The sequence below is a fragment of the Panulirus ornatus genome, chromosome 12, assembly GCF_036320965.1.
Source record: "Panulirus ornatus isolate Po-2019 chromosome 12, ASM3632096v1, whole genome shotgun sequence".
NCBI classification, from domain to species: domain Eukaryota; kingdom Metazoa; phylum Arthropoda; class Malacostraca; order Decapoda; family Palinuridae; genus Panulirus; species Panulirus ornatus.
The window spans coordinates 24,444,318-24,461,324 of record NC_092235.1 but is presented as its reverse complement, the minus strand read 5'-3'; positions in this window follow the sequence as shown (position 1 = coordinate 24,461,324).

The following is a 17,007-nucleotide window of genomic DNA, read 5'->3' as shown; positions in this document are numbered from 1 at the left end:
CCGGCGCACTCCACATCCCCAGATTCTGACCACGGTCCACTCTCCGCAGTTCCTTAAACTCCACCATCCGTACAGGACCCCGTCCCTCTCCACATCTTCCCATATACCATCGAGATGGTTTTAAACCCGACTCAGGTTGTGATTGGCAAACCCAAGTCAGGTTGTAATATAAGTCAGTGTGTACCCAAGAGTGTGTCTGTACCCATGGAAGTGCCTCCACCCCTCGCAAGTGCACCCGCACTGATAAAACCCACAGGGAGTGTTGTGTGCGTCTGGGTGCGGCTGTACTGGAGGGCGAGGCTCAGCGTGTTGACGTGTTCTGACTGAGGCCCCTTAGACCCGCGGAGAGTCGGAGTGCGTCACGTCAGCGACTTTGTCAGGAAAAGGGTTATGGGGCGCGCGCTGACGTGGGGCTGTGTGTGTGTGTGAGAGAGAGAGAGAGAGAGATGCGATACGTTTGAAGAGAGAGAGAGAGTACAAAGATGTATAGAGAAACAGGTAGACGCGAAAAGATAAGAGGTATTAGATAGAGTTTTAAGATGAGAGATGGGTTAAAGAAAGAGAGAGAGAAAGAGAGATGGGTGAAAGAAAGAAGACAACAGAGAGAGAGAGCGAGAGGGTGGAGGGTAATGTGAGTGAGTGAGTGAGTGTGTGTGTGTGTGCAGGTGTGTCTCCATAAAGTTGAGCCAGCCCACCGGTCATCGTGATCACAATAAATCTTTAATATTCTCACTGGCACAGGTCTGTGCGCTTCGGTGCAAGAACGGCACAACGCACCCCAGCCCAGTAAGTATCATCCGTTGGTTATACACATCGCGATTCCCGCCTTTATAGGTAGCTTGCAACTTGGAAAAAATGTCGTTGGCGCCTCGAGCACGACGCGTCTTGTGGGGGTGAAAGGCCAGGATGGCGTTCCTAAGGGTTGTAACGTCGTGCTCAAAGGTCGTAAACGTGCTTAAGGGTCGTAAGGTCGTGCTCAAAGGTCGTAAACGTGCTCAAGGGTCGTAAAGTCGTGCTCAAGGGTCGTAACGTCGTGCTCAAAGGTCGTAAACGTGCTCAAGGGTCGTAACGTCGTGCTCAAAGGTCGTATCGAGGTGCTTAAGGGTCGTGCCCAAGGGTTTGTATGGTTGTGCTCTCAAGTTCCCACAGTATAGTCCTGGCAGCTTATTTATTCTCTCTCTCTCTCTCTCTCTCTCTCTCTCTCTCTCTCTCTCTCTCTCTCTCTCTCTCTCTCTCTCTCTCTCTCTCTCTCTCTCTCTCTCTCTCTCTCTCTCGGGGGTAGGGGAAGGACACGTAGATCACATGTCACTCCCCTTCAGTTCTCAGGTAACCCTACCTGCCATGGTGTCGTTAGTCGATCCTTTTGCTTCGTCTGGCTGTGCACCAGTACAGACGGCATCAGTGACCACACCGCATCAACACTTCAGTTTCTGATGTGAAACATCTGTTGTAGTTGTACGTCCCTAAACCAGTATAGGATTACTTTCTGATTATCTTGACCCAGTACGTGATTACATTTGGATTATATTGAACCATTTTCGTATAAGTAATTTCTGGTCATCTTGACACTGCGGGATTATATCTGGTTATCTTGAACATGTTCATAGGTACATGTTGATTTGTCTTGGCCTAGTACATGATTATATTACAATTATCCTGAACTCAGAACTGAATTATCTTGAATTATCTTCATTAACTTCAGGATCGAATTCTGATTATTTTGACCAGCTACAATAAGTGCGTAACATTTGGTTTTTCTGCTCCAGATTCCCTTTGTACTCTCATTTACGTATTTAAGATTACTTTTTATGTGTCTGGTCATGATTACGAACATTACATTGGAAGACCAGAACCAGATTCTGGTATGGTGCTAAGCCACGCTGGCTTTGCTTACACTCGTGCGATGTTAATTCAGCTGTCCCCGTGTTATCATGTGTTATCTTTTATGCCTAGATATCTGCTCTGTGTTGTGTATCTTTTATGGTAGCTGCCTTGTATAGCTTATCTTTATAGTTCAAGTACCTGTCGTGACTTTAGCTTAACGCCAGCTAGGGAAAGCTGCATTTCAAGTGACACGATCAAGCTATAGCGACAGCTAACGCAGTATTGCCCACCTTTTTGAAGGTACATGTAATTTTTTAGCCTACCAAGGGCTTGCGTTGAATATAGATATGGTTGATGTTAGGGACTGCATGTCCCGGTATGAGACTTCCCATGAAAATTGGTTTTGAAGTAGTGGGTAGACAGAGAGGTAGACGGGTAGATAAGTGAATGATGGTAGAAAGGAAACACAGAGTAAACGACGTCCCAAGATTTGTTGTACTGGTTGATAGCTCCCATTTGAGCTGACCTGTATGGATCATGACTGGGAAATTTTCCCAGGTCGAAGACCTGTATGTAGTACCACTGACCTGGTCCTGGCAGGGTCGTTGACCTGGATGTTGTCAGCAGTAGGTTTCCCTGCAGCGGGGGTGGTGACCGCGCGCCTTACGTAACGATCCCACAGTCTCAAGTCACCAAATCACCAGTTGATAACAGTCACAGCGCGCCACGTAATGACCAGCACTTTCTCAAGGAACCTCGCTGAAGCAGGGGAGAGCGATGCTGTGTGCCTAGCGAGAGGAATGGATGAAGTCAAGCAAGTATGAATACGTACATGTGTATGTAAGTAATGTCTTCGTATGTGTATGTATATGTTGAGATATATATATATATATATATATATATATATATATATATATATATATATATATATATGTATATATATATATATATATATATATATATATATATGTATATATATATATATATACTACCGCATCTCACGAGATGAACTGTATCGTGCTGGGGAATTCGAACCCACAGGGTGCGGAGGAGGTGCTTTACTTGTGAGACCCCCCTCAAGGAACGGAATTAGTTTGGTGGGGGTTGGGGGGCCTTCTCCAGATGGCGACCTTGAGGAAACAAGTCGTTGTCAACATTCTTTTAGGCTATCTAGTTCACCCAGCGCTAGACGTTCACACCTCGTTGAGGAATGGCCTGATCCACAGAGGGTGTTCGAAGCCACATTTCTTCCCCCACCCCCAAGCTGAACCCATGAAAGTAATAGGCTGATCCTCTGATGAACTCGACCCTTCTTGAAGTAATTTCATTCAGTCTGAACTTGAATTATTATCGTCTTTAATCTCGGTGACGTATGATGGAGGCCATGGGGATAGATTTTTTTCCCCCGTAGATATAATCTGTGGTTGCATGAAATGCTTGAATAGATAGTGTATTATCACCAGTGAATTACTTGAGAATGTACTTTTACTTAATTACTTCGAGATTATGGTATATATATATATATATATATATATATATATATATATATATATATATATATATATATATATATATATATATATATATATATATATACATATATATATATATATATATATATATATATATATATATATATATATATATATATATATATATACACGAAGAAAGTGTGAGGCTGTTTTGTTACTTTCTGGCGAGCGTCTCCTTACTTGGAGATGGTGGGAAAGTATTCATGTTACATTCCCGCTCCGTCATGGGGGCTGGTGCCCATGATAGTGGTTAATGGGGCTCATCTGTCCATCCCCCATGAGTCATGGGGGGATGATGCCCGTTATGGCGGTTATTGGGGCTGATCTGCCCCATCCCCTGTGGGACATTAGGGGCTTTGTCTCTGTCGTAGGAGACCTGCCCATATCCCCATGGTTATAGGGCTAATGAGGGCCATTTAGGCAGACCCGGCCTCGTCCCATGAGGGCTGTGGAACGTGTTGATGTGACAGACATTCATACCGTGAGCCAGGTCGACCATGGGCAGCCAACACGGACTCGTATCTCGGCCGGAAGGGGAATGTCATGTTTGTGATTACTTCTTGCGTGTTACTGGGAGCGGGTTTTGCAGGTGTTGCCACCTTATTTACATTCAGCCATGCTATTACTGTCACATGTGTATTCATATATATACTAACACACACACACACCAGCTTAAGCCAGGTATCCATGTATCGACCAGCCCTGTGAGGAGGATGAATACCTGGTATTGGCTGTGGGCCCACTGCCGCGGCCAGAATTTGAACTCATAAGGGTCCGATCCCCAGGTGGCCCGTGCTGACACATAGTCAGTAACGCTAACCACAACACCACAGAAGCCTGTCTGTATATGTGTGTGTGTGTGTGTGTCTTCCTAGCAGTTCCTTTAACACACATGGAAATATATTTAGTGTTGGTATAGTATACCTTGCTTAGAGTCGATGCCTTTGTACTTGCTCAAGGAAATGACGGTAAACATTCACTATCAACAAATCATGCCACTGGTTTTTCCCCTCTCACAGTTGTGGGTGTGTGTGTGTGGGGGGGGGGGGTTCAGGAAATTGAGAGGGGTTTTGGGAAACGAATATTTTGTCACAAAAGAAAATTATTTAGTTTCATTAAAATTGGGAAAGAGTTTTGTAGTGAGGGTACACTGCTCGTGTTGTATCATGGTAGTAAACCAGTAGGGTTTTTTTTTTTTTTTCAAGACTTAAAGAACGACGTGTTTTTTTTACCCCTTTGAGCACTACGGTACGACCCGCGAACAACAGAGGTGCGATTTTTTTTTTTATTATTTTTTTTCACGACGTTACGTCCCTTAAGCGTGAGGGCGAGACGTTTGAGCATAGTGGTACGACCCTTGAGAACGACGATGCGACCCTTGAGAACGACAGTATGACCCTTGAGTACGACGGTACGACCCTTGAGTACGACGGTACGACCCTTGAGTACGACGGTACGACCCTTGAGTACGACGGTAAGACCCTTGGGCACGACGGTAAGACCCTTGGGTATGATGACAAAGCGTTTAACCTTACCCTTAGAGGTAAAGGCTCAAGCGTCGTACCGTCGTACTCAAGGGTCGTATACTGTCGTTCTCAAGGGTCGTATACTGTCGTTCTCAAGGGTCGTACACTGACGTTCTCAAGGGGTAGTAATCCGTCTTGGTTAACCCCATTTCCTGTCGGACAGTTTTCTATGAAATAGTCTGCGTGACGCCACCCCCTTATGACAATGTAGAAGAAAATGGTCCTTGGAGGCCTTTTACATGCTCGCTACAAACATCATTATTGCTGTAAGGAGCGCGCAAATGTCATGTTATTTCCATCAAGCTCTTTGTGCGCTCAAATATACGCAGTTACGGAGGTTAGGTGAGGTGGCCTTTTCACTTAACGTGAGTTGGTTAGCTTTCTGAGTCTCGTAGGTTAACTGTTAGCCTTTGCAGTCACGAGAGTTAGCTGATCTAGTTAGCTTTTCCCAGTCATGTAGGTTAGCTGAGTTTGCTTTTTTGATTGCGTACATTAACTGTGGGAGTTAACCCTTTTTTTTTTTTTTTTAGTGACGCAGGTTAGCTGAGTTAGCTTTCTCAGTTACGAAGATTTTAGCTGTAGTAGTTAGCGTTTTCAGTGACGTAGGTTGTATGATAAGTTAACCCGTTCCTTGTAGAGGCGGTAGGAATTACCTGTTCCGTTCCAGTAACATAGCATTATGTACACACAACACACACAAACACACACACACACACACACACACACACACACACACACACACACACACACATACATTTTGTTGTTGTCGATTTGAGACTTTTAAATTCTCTTCAGTGACAAGAATTCTTGTGAAAATTGCCAAATGTATTTTCCGAGTGATGCATCCTTTCCTACAACCAAGTTACATAACAGTGGATGACGCGTTCTCCTGCTGGACGCAACTAGTGGACAGCAGTACGACCCCGTGAGTACGATGACACGACGGTACGACCCCCGTGAGTACGATGACACGACGGTACGACCCCCGTGAGTACGATGACACGACGGTACGAACCCGTGATGAGTACGATGACACGACGGTACGACCCCGTGAGTACGATGACACGACGGTGCGACCCCCGTGAGTACGATGACACGACGGTGCGACCCCCGTGAGTACGATGACACGACGGTGCGACCCCCGTGAGTACGATGACACGACGGTGCGACCCCCGTGAGTACGATGAACACGACGGTGCGACCCCCGTGAGTACGATGACACGACGGTGCGACCCCCGTGAGTACGATGACACGACGGTGCGACCCCCGTGAGTACGATGACACGACGGTGCGACCCCCGTGAGTACGATGACACGACGGTGCGACCCCCGTGAGTACGATGACACGACGGTACGACCCCCGTGAGTACGATGACACGACGGTACGACCCCGTGAGTACGATGACACGACGGTGCGACCCCCGTGAGTACGATGACACGACGGTACGACCCCGTGAGTACGATGACACGACGCTACGACCCCTGTGAGTACGATGACACGACGGTGCGACCCCCGTGAGTACGATGACACGACGGTGCGACCCCCGTGAGTACGATGACACGACGGTACGACCCCCGTGAGTACGATGACACGACGGTACGACCCCCGTGAGTACGATGACACGACGGTACGACCCCCGTGAGTACGATGACACGACGGTACGACCCCCGTGATGAGTACGATGACACGACGGTGCGACCCCCGTGATGAGTACGATGACACGACGGTGCGACCCCCGTGAGTACGATGAGACGACGGTGCGACCCTTGGGTTCGATGACACGACGGTGCGACCCCCGTGAGTACGATGACACGACGGTGCGACCTCGTGAGTACGATGACACGACGGTGCGACCCCCGTGATGAGTACGATGACACGACGGTGCGACCCCTGTGAGTACGATGACACGACGGTGCGACCCCCGTGAGTACGATGACACGACGGTGCGACCCCCGTGAGTACAATGACACGACGGTGCGACCCTTGGGTTCGATGACCCTCCCTTTTCCTTGACACTGAAGATTCTTGCGTTGGGTTTGTTGTGGTTGACTGTTGTCCTGGTAAGTCTTTCTCAGACCTTTGTCTTGGCAGGAGTTTACCGTGTGCCACCATTGCCCTAGTTTCAGAAGACAACCCATGTGATCATCGGGCCCCTGACATTGTCTCCACAGGCAGCTTGGGCACGAGCCAGCCTTTGGTATAAATAGTGAACTTTGTGACACACATTGTCGATCTACGCGTCTGACCACTTGAGCACGACGCTACGACCCTCGAGCACGACGCTACGACCCTTCGGCACGACGCTAAGGCTTTTGAGCACGACTGTGCGACCGTTGAGTACGGCGTTGCGATCCTTGGGTGTGACAGCCTTGCTGTCGCACCCAAAAGAGCGCCTCGTCGTGTTGAAGGGTAGTAACGACGTGCATAGGGGTCGTACCTTCGTGTTGAAGTTGTGATAGAACCTTGTCTTCTATATATGCTGTATTTACTTGTTGCTTGTACAGTTAAAGCTTTCAGAAAGACTGGCTCTTAAACTGACACGTATTGAGATAGAAGGTCGCCATGATTTAGACTGTAGGACCAGAGGCAGTTCGTTGTTTATACGAAGTTATTGTAACTCGAACTGTGGGACTTTAGTCGGTTAGCAGTAAGGTAAACCATTCCGCCAGGCAGGATCACAGTTTACTAAATATTTTCTCGTTTTCTCACGCCGTTACGTGACCCAGCGACGATAAATTGCTTTCAAAGTTCTTGGTAGTCGGTGGGCACTGTTTACATAGTTCACTAGCCGAAAAGAAATAAACATTTAGTCGGTAAGCAGAAAGGACATCTTTCTGTATCTGTCTATCTATCTGTTTTATTTGAAACCTAAAAGCATACTTGGGTGCCACGACCCATGTCACATACCCGGAAGGCTTTAGTTCATGTATTCTAAGGCAGATTACTGAGCACAGGAAGTACGTAGGATGGACAGCTAACAAGGCCTGATGGCCCTTGACGAGCTTATCTGTTTTTGAAGGCCTAAGAGAACCAGTGGTGTTGCAGTTACCTTCCAGTGGCTCACACTGTGTTTAGTTGGTGGTTGTCACTTGACGAGGGCGGCCTTAACGACCCTTAGCAGTTGAAAGACCTAAAGTTCAACCAGCCGACCACCAGTGCGAAGTTGACTCCATTTCCCTTGATAAGATAACTGGCGTTTCCAAGATAAGACGCTCAAAGATGGATTTATTTCTCGTGATAACAGGCGGGTTTCAAGATGCAATAGTAAGACGACGTCATTTCCTCAGAGAAATGGAAACAGACGTGTCCCAGACCACGACAAGAAGTGACCCAAACCTCGTCGGTTCCAAGAACCCGCCTTGCAGGACTCCATGTGACGCCGTGCCAGTACAGTACTCAAACATGGGGATCTTTTCAGCTCCCTTTCACCCTCCAGCCCATTGTTCGAGTGTGGCACTCTATGTATTGTTTTTCCTGGCTCCTGAAGTTTGTTTGGCTTCAGTCCCTCAACCACTGCGGTCAAAGGCAAGGTTATCATCCCCGAGTCGTACCAAGGGTCGTACCGTCGTGCTCATGGGGGTACAGAAGCAGATCTGTTACCACGTGAAGCATCGACAAAACTATTCCCCCCCCCCCTCATTTAGACCATATCTTAATGTGAGTTCCTGGACCCTTAATGGGTACACTGAGCAGCTAACTCCGCCACACACCTGCCAACCCTGATGGATGGGTTGAAGGTGCCATACCTCCCTTGCTGATGGCTGTCTCCGTGCATACTGTGCGGGCCTGGCAAGGGTTGCAGGGACGTGACAGTTCTTGGTGGTTATTCATTCATGTGGCTGAAGTAACATTTCCGGCGTGACTTGCTTGTGTTTCAGGCGGATTCTCGGCCCACCGTGTCTCCTTGCCCACCAAGTTTCTCAACCCACCATACCCCCATGGCCCACCACACCCATACGACCAGTAGGTGTTATAGTCTGGCCCTCGACCTGATGAATGTGGGACCAAAAGTAGACCCAGACTGGTGCAGAAGAGGTCGTCAGCCACAGTAGTGACACATTATGGTCCCTCACACACACACACACACACGCACACACACACACACACACACACACACACACACACACACACACACACACACACACATATATATATATATATGTGTGTGTGTGTGTTCAGCTGTAGTGCAGTTGTTGGTGTACTGAGTTTGGTGCAGCTGCTGGTGTGTGTACTAAGGATGATGTGATCCTGAGGACCCACCCTGGGTACACGTGCACTCAAGAGCCCCACCACACAGGGGGTGGCCCACCGACCCTCGGGGTGGCACTACGTCATCACCCACGACACAAAGTGGCGCCGCTCTTCACCCATCTCTCTCTCCCTCTCCCTGGTCCGCCTCTACGAAGTACGTAAATATATATTCTTGCTACTGCCGACCCTCCTTGACGTCCGCGTCCGGGTACGCCTGAGCGACTACAGTTTAGGTTGGGTCTTAAGTTGTCCTTGGTTGATTTGTACGTAGTAAGAGCTCACGCGTCGGTCACCGCATGACCTACAGTCATGTCACCTCACATGCAGGTGGGGAGTTGTGATCAGCGCTTCGGCCAGATGTAGGTCGGCCCGACCGACGTTCCTTGCGTCAGAGGCGAACATAATACTTACTGAGTATAAACTATCATGGCAGGTCATGTCTACAAGTATCTTTTTTCCAGATCTGCTTCTATCTTGCAGTTACTTTATATCTATTCTACATTTATGGATATCTTTTGCACATCTACTTACACCTCTTTTTTTTTTTGTATCTACGTTTATCTTTTGAATGTCTGCATCTACTTTTTTGTATACGTAAACACCTTTGGTGTATCTGATATTATCTTTTGTATATCTCAGCTTGTCCTTTGTGTATCTTTTCTATGAATTCTTTTGTATACACCTGATTACATTCTTTACATATATCTTTTGTGTATGAATACACTTGTTTATCTACACTTTCGGATTGATATGGTCAATTATCTTTCGCGTATCTACTCCTCTTATTACGATAGGCAACAGTGTATTGACCATGGAGTATCAAAAGATCCTTATTTGACCAAATACACAAAGCCTGGTGGTCGGTCGTGCGTGTGAGAGTGGGGACACCACTAGGTTGGCTGGCTCAGTGTGAGGACCGGTGTTATCCCTCGTACCACGGTGCGAATGTCTGTAAGGGACGATTCGTTCGTCAGAACTTTTCCTGGTGGAAAGTTGAGGGACAGATACTGTTCCTGGTGGACAGTGAAGGGATAGGAACGTTTCTTGGTGGACGGTGAAGGGTTAGGAACGTTTCTTGGTGGACAGTAAAGGGTTAGGAACGTTTCCTTCGTGGATAGTGAAGGGATAGGAACGCTATGATGCATCAAGAGTATTTTCTCAAGGTACTTAGATCTAACTGATCCGTGTAGAAGTTTTTTTTTATTATTTAGAACACAAGCAAACTAGACACGGCCGTCTGTATGACACCAGAACGGGACCTCTGCTGTACGCACGGTTCAAGGGAAGGGTATTGCGTGAGGAAGAAGGGTAATTGATAAGCCAGGCGGGAGATGCGAGGTTCGAGACCATGAGTGGAGCAGCAGTCCATCATGGTTCGCCTTTTGAGGAGTACAGGTTTTCGTGTGCGATTTTACGGTGCCATGATACTACCTGAGGGAAGAGGCTGGTGTGTGTGTGTGTGTGTGTGTGTCTTGGTGGGAATCATGAGCCGCATGGAGCTGGATGGACAGTTATACTAGAACACGAGACGGTTCAGTACTGTCTCACCGTCGTTGAACACGAGACGGTTCAGTACTGTCTCACCGTCGTTGAACACGAGACGGTTCAGTACTGTCTCACCGTCGTTGAACACGACGTTCAGTGCTTTCTAACGTCGTCTCGACCCTTGGGCTGGTTAATGCGATCCTTGAATGAACACGACGCGCGATGCGACCTTAGGGTATGATGGCCCTGGCCCTTGACATGACCTTTGATCCTTTGAATGGTGACGTTAGTCAAGCTATTATTCCCTAGTATTATGTAGTGTGTGCGAGGAAGAAATATAACACGTCAGTTATATTTGTATCTCTCCTGATGATGTGATCATTACACGAAAGTGCACTTGGGAAGTTATCGTGTATCATTTCCCAGTGGATAAGAAAGGGATTTAGTTGATCACGCGTTAAATGTGATCTTTTCCAGCATATATACATTTGAGCTATAGAATAGCTCTCTTTTTGAGTGAATGAATTTTGAAATCCAATGCATAATCTCCAGTTCTGACCTTGAGCCCTGATGGCTGACCTGATGATATGTGTGTGTGGAGGGGCTGGTGGGTGACGGAGTTACAGGGGGGGGGGGGGGGGTGGCGTGGATGGTCCAGGTGGTCAGAGGGCTGGAGCCGGGCGGATGGCGGTGGTCTGAAGCGGCTTGTTATGGCCCTAATGGTTTCATGCCAAGGTTAATGAAATGATGGACACTGGGAGTGACCAGGGTTCGCTGGTGGCTCTAGTGCTGCTGCTGCTGCTTCTCTGGTACTTCTTTGTCTTATAGGCTCAGGTCAAAGGTCAGGTTATCATACTCAGGGGTCGTACCGCCGTGCTCGAAGGGTCGTACTCTCCTGCTCAAGGGTCGTACCGTCGTGCTCAAGCGGGGTTAATGACTTGACATTAAGTTACAAGGTTAATGAACTCGGTACAAAGTAAAGTCTACCTTACGCGGTTGGGTAAAATACTAATGGTTGGGAGTATGATCTCGGGTACGCCATCTTTTTTGGTGACTTTAAGTACGTCAGAACCATCTGAGGTATTCAGGTGGTGCCCTTATGTATGCCAGAACCACCTGGGCCATTTAGGTGTTGCCTGTGGATGAGTCAGAACCTTTTAAGCCATTTAGGTGTTTCCCTAGTGTTCGACAGAACCATCTGGACCATTTAGTTGGTGCCTTTATGTATACCATAACCATCTGGACCATTTGGGTGGTTCCTTTATGTATACTAGAACCATCTAGGACATGTAGGTGGTCCCGTTATATTCCCCAGGGCCACCTGAGTGATCCAATGTGGCGTGGTGATGCCCTTGGGCACGCCAGAACCATCTGTACCAACTGGGGTGGTGCTGCAACACCAGCTGCAATTCTGGGAAGACATTCTACCACTCACATGATGTGTGACAAAACAGTTTATTGGTACGAAGCTAATAATGTATCCAGCTTACACGATTGCGTTTGCCAGCACATAAACCGTGTTTACTGCAGATGTGATTGCTATTGCGAAGGTGGGAACGGTTTTTTAGGTTTAATATGGTAATAGAAAAGGTATGATTAACCTCTTGAGGACGACGGTACGACCCTTGGGTATGATGTAGCCTTTATGATCAGGTCACATGGGCCAGGCTATCATACCCAAGGAACGTATCGTCGTATTCGAGGATAGGACCGTCTTGTTCGAGGATCGTACCGTCGTGCTCAAGGGTCGAACCGTCGTGCTCAAGGGTTGTCCCGTCGTGTTCGAGGATCGTACCGTCGTGTTCAAGGGTTGTACCGTCGTATTCGAGGATCGCACCGTCATGTTCGAGGGTCGAACCGTCGTGCTCAAGGGTTGTCCCGTCGTGTTCGAGGATCGCACCGTCATGTTCGAGGGTCGAAACCTTCGTGTTCAAAGTCCATACCATCGTGCTCAAAGAGTCCGCATCGTCGTGTTGGAACACCTGCTGGCAGACGACAAAAAAAAAGTATAAGCCCCATAAAAGTTACCTGAGGTGTGGTGATGACAGTAAAAAAACTCAACTTTCTTATGAAACCAGACGGATCGATCGTCTTGGACCGTCACCCTCACTAATCTCTCTCTCTCTCTCTCTCTCTCTCTCTCTCTCTCTCTCTCTCTCTCTCTCTCTCTCTCTCTCTCTCTCTCTCCCTGTCACATGACGGGTTCTTCCGCCGCTCAAGTCTTGCATGACGACCTCAGACTCGCACCGCTCTTTGAGCTAACACTCGCCCTCTCGTTTTCTCCTGGGTATTTCCTCACCTTCTTAAAAGAAAGAAAGAAAAATGTTCACTGATATTATATGAATTGTAGAAATTGTAGCTCTAGACATGGTGGTGACTAGATGTTTTATTTTGATTACCAGTGTAACTAAGGAAGACAATTTTGATTGAGAAATCTATCTACATTTGTGTGTGTGTGTGTGTATATATATATATATATATATATATATATATATATATATATATATATATATATATATACACAGAAGTTGAGTAATTTACTGCAGATCACGTATCACTCTAGAAAATTTTTATATCTCGCAAATTCAGTCATTTTAAGAAGCGCCATGTCAGTCAGAAAATGTAACTAAAGTATGCATTTTGTAATTCAAGTTGGAACCTCCTGTGGATGTAAATATCCGGGTGAGCGTCACCGTAAACGTGTAAAAGAAAACACAAAAATGATAGCGACCAGTTCTCGGCAGCGGTATAGGGAAATGCCTAAACTGGTGTGAGAGTTAGCCATTTCCCTTGTGTTTGTGTGTATGATTATCTATGTATATGGTAGTTGGAGGGTGCTGTACACTCGCGGGGCCTTGTCTGTGTGGTTACTTTGTGATTAAAAGTGTTTTACAGAGACAGTCACACACACACACACACACACACACACACACACACACACACACACACCAGCCTAAACTAGGCACCCAAATATCGACCAGTCCCGAGGGGTGGCTGTACGACTGGGTTGGTTGTGGTAGGACTGCCCCGCTCAGGATTCGAACACAGGCGGGCCCCCCGCGCGTGAATCATGGTCAGCAACGCTAATCATTACATAACGGAAGCCCGTATGTATACGTGTGTATTTTATCGTTACATTATATCTGAACATGAAATTAAATACGTGTATGCGTGTGGGCATGTCATAAACATACACACGAGCTTCATCGCACACATACCTACACACAGCGACACTTCCTTGGACTTGGTGACACACCTGCACCCACGTCGTGTCTTCCTGAAGGTACGTCGCCCGTCAGGAGGGAGCAACGGGTAGAGATGATGGTACGGCCTTTGAGGGAGGTGGTGGAAGCTTCTGGAAGAGCCATAAAAACTCGCCTGGCTTCCCTCGGGAGTTTTCTCTTGGCTCTTGCAGCTGCCCGGGGAAAAGGCAGGCAGCCAGATCTTGTTACGCGGATAGTTACGTGATCCGCGATAAGTGGAGGTAGATAATACCTGGGTATTATATAGAGGAATTTAGAGATTTCACCGCCGGTGACTCTATGGACCCAGACGGAACTGAAATGGTTTTCCTATTTGTGTTCAGGTAAGACGTGGTAACGTACGTAGCTCACTTAAGATGAAAACCAATAGTTTTGTAATCTCGGTGAACACGGAGCATTTCAGCATTCATTGACGGAGATTTGTTAACACTTAGTGTGACAATAGACTGTTGAAATGTGTCACGGATGAATTGGCAACGCTACCCCCAGACTGGGCTGGCTATACACTCTCACTCTCTCTCTCCTAAAGGTGAGGTGGCTGTGTACTTTCTCTTTCTTGAAACGGTTACTTAACTTTGGGTTTCTATTTTCACGCATGTCTTTCCCCCGCTGAGGCTTTCCCTTTCCTTTAAACCTGGACGATTACTCTATTTCCATGGCACTGTTTCCTCAGCGGCATTTCCTTCTCTTTCAATTCATACCATTCCATTTTCAATTGTCAGTTGGTTTCGTTTCGTACGGGATGGCTGTAAGAATCTTTCGTGGGTATGATGTATGCTGTAGTAAGGCAGGGAGGGTTTTTCTTCGTGCCACGAAGGTAAATGTTTGAATTATTTCACTGTTGTGATATCATTTATCGTTTCCACATTGACAACCTCGAATTCGTTACGTGAGAAAATTTGTGTTTATTCTCGTATATTTAAGGACTAAAGTTTCACGTAGGTAATTTTTTTTTTTTTTTTTTTTTTATACTTTGTCGCTGTCTCCCGCGTTTGCGAGGTAGCGCAAGGAAACAGACGAAAGAAATGGCCCAACCCCCCCCCCATACACATGTACATACACACGTCCACACACGCAAATATACATACCTACACAGCTTTCCATGGTTTACCCCAGACGCTTCACATGCCTTGCTTCAATCCACTGACAGCACGTCAAGCCCTGTATACCACATGACTCCAATTCACTCTATTTCTTGCCCTCCTTTCACCCTCCTGCATGTTCAGGCCCCGATCACACAAAATCTTTTTCACTCCATCTTTCCACCTCCAATTTGGTCTCCCTCTTCTCCTCGTTCCCTCCACCTCCGACACATATATCCTCTTGGTCAATCTCTCCTCACTCATTCTCTCCATGTGCCCAAACCATTTCAAAACACCCTCTTCTGCTCTCTCAACCACGCTCTTTTTATTTCCACACATCTCTCTTACCCTTACGTTACTTACTCGATCAAACCACCTCACACCACACATTGTCCTCAAACATCTCATTTCCAGCACATCCATCCTCCTGCGCACATCTCTATCCATAGCCCACGCCTCGCAACCATACAGCATTGTTGGAACCACTATTCCCTCAAACATACCCATTTTTGCTTTCCGAGATAATGTAGGTAATACATATATATATTCATATTTTTTTTTATAAATGTAAAAAATTTTCCTACCATTCTCTTTACGGTAAGCCTAGATCTGACCTCGAGCGACCTTAATCTGTTTGGAAAGTGGAAGAGACACACACACCTGGGTGATCGCCACTTCCAGGTTAATAATGTTCAGGTTACGTGTAGCGCCAGCCAAAACCCCGCTCTCAACAGCGTTGGGAAAGTCTCTTTGTCTTTCGTCACCCACTTCAAGAACAAATGAGAACAATAGGAAAAATAACATTTTGAAAAAAAATGAGATCAGAATTGGTTTCCTTTTTATTTTATATTATTATTACAGGGACTGGAATGGCGCTCGTGGTTTAGCACAGGCCTGAAACTGTGGCTCGTGGTGGCACGCGACCTTGAGGTCCGGGGTCAGGGCGACGGGTCGGAGTCCAGGAGGGTCACATCCGTCGTAGTTAAGGGTCTCGCTCATTTTGCGTCCCACTGACGCATCTCGCAAGGTCTTCATTCTCTCTCTCTCTCTCTCTCTCTCTCTCTCTCTCTCTCTCTCTCTCTCTCTTATAGCTTACTTCCACCACAGTAAAAGAAAAAAATCGTTTGCTTTGGCAACCGGCTTTTATAGGTTAGGTCCAGCCCCCCGCTGTAGCTGTACACTGCGACTTCATCTATACTTGCGTCACCGTCATGCCTGCTTCAAGCAGCAGGTCATCGTAAATGAATGGCTCGGTCGAACCAGTTCGCACACTGTCATAGGCAGCTTTCTGGTCTGGTATTTGTTGTCGTTTTTTCTTAGTAATCTGCGAAATCCTGATTGTAGTCAGGGATCAAGTCTTAATGTCAGGTTTTTGTTTGGTTAGACTCTCAATCAGTATCTCACACACACACACACACACACATACACACACACACACACACACACACACACACACACACACACATTAGGGAGTGATCTTTGACCTGGTCATTTAGTCAGGTCAAAGGTCACACTATTATATCTTAACAGTCGTATTCACACAAGCTTGAACATGGTGAATCACAGGGAACGTACACACCCCCTCCCGATGCTCAAGGATCGTACCGTCGTGCTCCAGGGTCGTACCTTCGTCAGTTCGTGGCGGTACATTTGCCATGGCAATTTTTTTTTCCTCTATTTTCAGTGTCGGGGAAACTGAAGTAGACGGTTAGCACTTTCTTCCGGTTCACGAGTCCGTAAATCCTCCCGACGGAAGACGTGATGACCGAAAACCCCGCGTCATTCTTATGGCTTTTGCGCCCCTCATTACCCTCGGGCGTCACATCTACCCGCGCGGGGGGGGGGGGACGCTTTCCCTGAACGTGGACTCCGTGTGGAGCGAAAGTGTGTCCAGCCATTGTTATGTGACGCCTTGGGGTAATAATGATAGACTGGAGTGATGTAGAGTGACGGTGGTCGCTTCCGTCACATCCTCTGCAGCAAAGGTTACACGACTGTAGAAAGTAAATAAATATCTGTTCTGCTCTCCAGGATTTAGAAAATT